Source organism: Canis lupus, chromosome 19 (genome assembly GCF_003254725.2).
Source record: "Canis lupus dingo isolate Sandy chromosome 19, ASM325472v2, whole genome shotgun sequence".
In the NCBI taxonomy this organism is placed as follows: Eukaryota; Metazoa; Chordata; class Mammalia; order Carnivora; family Canidae; genus Canis; species Canis lupus.
In genome coordinates, this window is record NC_064261.1 from 20,896,197 (window position 1) to 20,899,516 (window position 3,320).

Here is a 3,320-nt window from a genome sequence, read left to right on the forward strand (position 1 = left end):
CTTTTCCTCATATAGGTTTCCAAAATGTTCGTCCAAAAAATGTCTATAATCCTGAGAAAACAGACATGATTTTGATCAGGGAAATGCTCCACTGTTCTGTCTTCAAATTCTTTCTCTTTTCTTTTCTCCATATTTTCTTCTTGGAGCAAATTTAGATCATTTGACTTTCTAGTTAAGGCTTCACATTATTTCCCTACTTTATTTACATATTCCATTACTTTTTAAAAAACACTTGATTGATTTATTCATGAGAGACACAGAGGGAGAGACAGGCAAAAACACAGGCAGAGGGGGAAGCAGGATCCATGCAGGGAGCTCGACAGGGGACTCAATCCTGGTCTCCAGGATCACAGCCTGGGCTGAAGGAGGCGCTAAACAGCTGAGCTACCCAGTCTGCCCTACATATTCCATTTCTTTTTCTATCTGAACTGTGTAAATATATCAGGTGTACCGTGCGTTTTTGTCTGTCATTTTCACCTATCCCTAATCTGATGTAACTGAATAAAGAAGTTCTTATATTCTGTCTTTCTTGGGACAACTGGGTGGCTCAGCAGTTGAGTGATAACCTAGCACAAGACATGATTTCAAGCCTGGAGATTGAATCCTGATCCAGGATCCCCACAATGATCGCCTTTTTTCTGATTTACTTATTTCACTCAGCAGAATACTCTCCAGATCCTTTCATATCGAGCAAATGATATGTATACTTTGTTTCCACGCACAAGAAATAATCAGTTGTCACTCTGTGTTACAGGACCACATCTTATTTATTCCTTCATCTGTTGAAGGACATGATGGTTCCTTCCATGGTTTGGCTGTTGTACACATTTGTGCTATAAAACAAACATTGGGTTCTCTTTTCCGGTTACTGGGCATGAGCTACCATGAGCAGCAAAGTCTCCCGTAACACCCTGTATAAGGCTATGTGGGAGGCCCTGCACAGGAACCAGCACAGCGCTGGAAGTTTCTGGTGACTGGAGCTGCAGATGATATGGAGGAACTATGACCCTCAGAAGGACAAATGCTTCACGGACACCATCAGGCTTTAGTCCCTCCCTGCCCCAAGTTCTCCCTGTGTGTTTTGGGGGACTAGCAGCACTGTGATGAGGCCAAGGCAGTGGATATTCCCCACATGGACATTGAGTCACTGAATAAATTCAACAAGAATAAAAACCTAGCTAAGAAGTTGGCCAACAAGTATGATGCCTTTTAGGCTTCAAATCTCTGATCAAGCAAATCTCACAAATCCTGGGTCCAGGCCTGAATAAAGCTGGCAAATTCCCTTCCTTCCTGACCCACAATGAGAACATGGTGGCCAAAGTGGATGAAGTGAAGTCCACCATCAAATTCCAGATGAAGAATATGCTATGTCTAGCAGTGGCTGTTGGCCACATAGAGATGGCAGACGATGAGCTCGTGTAACATATTCACTTAACTGTCAAATTCCTGGTGTCCATGCTCAAGAAGAATTGGCAGAACGTCCAGGCTTTGTACATCAAGAGCACCATGAGCAAACCTCAGCGCCTTTAATAAGACCATTTAATAAATCCTAGTGCTGCCGGTAAAGAGAAATAAAAGAAAATAAAAAGAAAATAAAATAAACATTGGGAGGCAGGTGTCCAGTTGTTTCACCACATTTGTATCTTTGGGATAAATACCCAGTAGTGCAATTTCTGGGTCATAGACTAGCTCTATTTTTATCTTCCTGATGAAACTCCACTGTTTTCCAGAGTGTTGCACCTGCTTGTATTCCCACCAAAAGTGCAAAAGTGGTCCCCTTTCTCCACATCCTCGCCAGCATTAGTTGTTTCCTGTCTTGTGAATGATACCATTCTCAGGGGTGAGAGCTGGTATGTCATTGTGGTTTAGATGTATGTGAACCTGATGGCAATGGTTGTGCAGCATTTAGTCATGTGCTTGTGAGCCAACAGTAAGTCTTCTTCACTGAAATCTCTGTTCATATCTTCTGCCCAATTGCAGCCTTGCTGGATAAAGGCTTCTTGGCCACATGTTTTCTCCTATGGCTTACCAATTACATCTCAAGTGAGATTTCCTTTTGTCATATATCCAAGTTCTTACTGTGTCATAAGCACTCCTTGAGATAATAAAACTCAAGGATGAATCAGCCTTTATGGTCGCCATGGGACATTTTTGTTGATTACATTACAACAAAGACACAGGCTGTATTTTTCAGACTTATGAGAAAATCAGGTTCGCAAATGGTGGCAAATCATACAGAAGTGCTCAATCAGCTGATGGGGAGTCAGTCTCTAGTATAAGGGTATTTAACCACTATGCAATGCACCTTTCCATGTCTCTACTTTCTGCTGGGTAGACCCTAACTTTCTACAATGGTTTTGGTATCAATAATACTTTTTTTGGTATTTTTTTTATTTTAGTTCAATTTGCCAACATATAACACCCAGTGCTCATTCTGTCAAGGTCCCCCCTCAGTGCACGTCACCCAGTCTCCCCAACCATCTGCCTACCTCTCCTTCCACTCCCCTTTGTTAGTTTCCCAGACTTAGAAGCCTGTCATGCCTTGTCACACTCTCAGATTATTCCCACTCCTTTTCTTTTTTAAAAAAAAATTAAATTTATTTATGATAGTCACACACAGAGAGAGAGAGAGAGAGAGAGGCAGAGACACAGGCAGAGGGAGAAGCAGGCTCCATGCACCAGGAGCCCAATGTGGGATTCAATCCCAGGTCTCCAGGATCATGCTCTGGGCCAAAGGCAGGCGCCAAACCACTGCACCACACAGGGATCCCTCCCACTCTTTTTCTATTATTCCCCTTGATACCTTTCATTATTTTTTATATCCCCTGTATGAGTGAGCCATATTATAATTATCCTTCTCTCATTGACAAAATTCGCTCAGCATAATACCTTCCAGTTCCATCTACCACAAAGTAAATGGTGGGTATTCATTCTTTCTAATGGCTGATTAATATTCCTTATATATATCTCACATATTCTTTATCCATTCATCTATCGATGGACAATGAGGCTCCTTCCACAGTTTGGATATAGTGGACATTGCTGCTATAAACATTGGGGTGCAGGTGATCCAGCATTTCACTGCATCTGTACCAGACCCATCCATCCTGAGCCTCCACCTGAATGATCGGCTTCTCCCAAGGCCCTGCCGGATGCCCCCTCCAACCCTATACCAAAATTGGCCATTGGTATGTGGTGCGATTTCCCCCAGATGCAACTCCTCTGTTAGTGGCTTGGGAAAACTGAGGGCTACACTGCCCCTCCTGCGGTTCTGCTGGAGTTCCCTGCTGAGCACTTTTCCATCTGGGAAAAATATGGTA

At 42.9% G+C, this 3,320-nt stretch overlaps 1 pseudogene; it reads left to right on the forward strand.

The window, feature by feature from the left end:
- The first annotated feature begins 884 nt into the window (after window positions 1-884).
- On the forward strand, window positions 885-1,530 carry LOC112652460 (60S ribosomal protein L10a-like; annotated as a pseudogene).
- The last annotated feature ends 1,790 nt before the right edge of the window (window positions 1,531-3,320 follow it).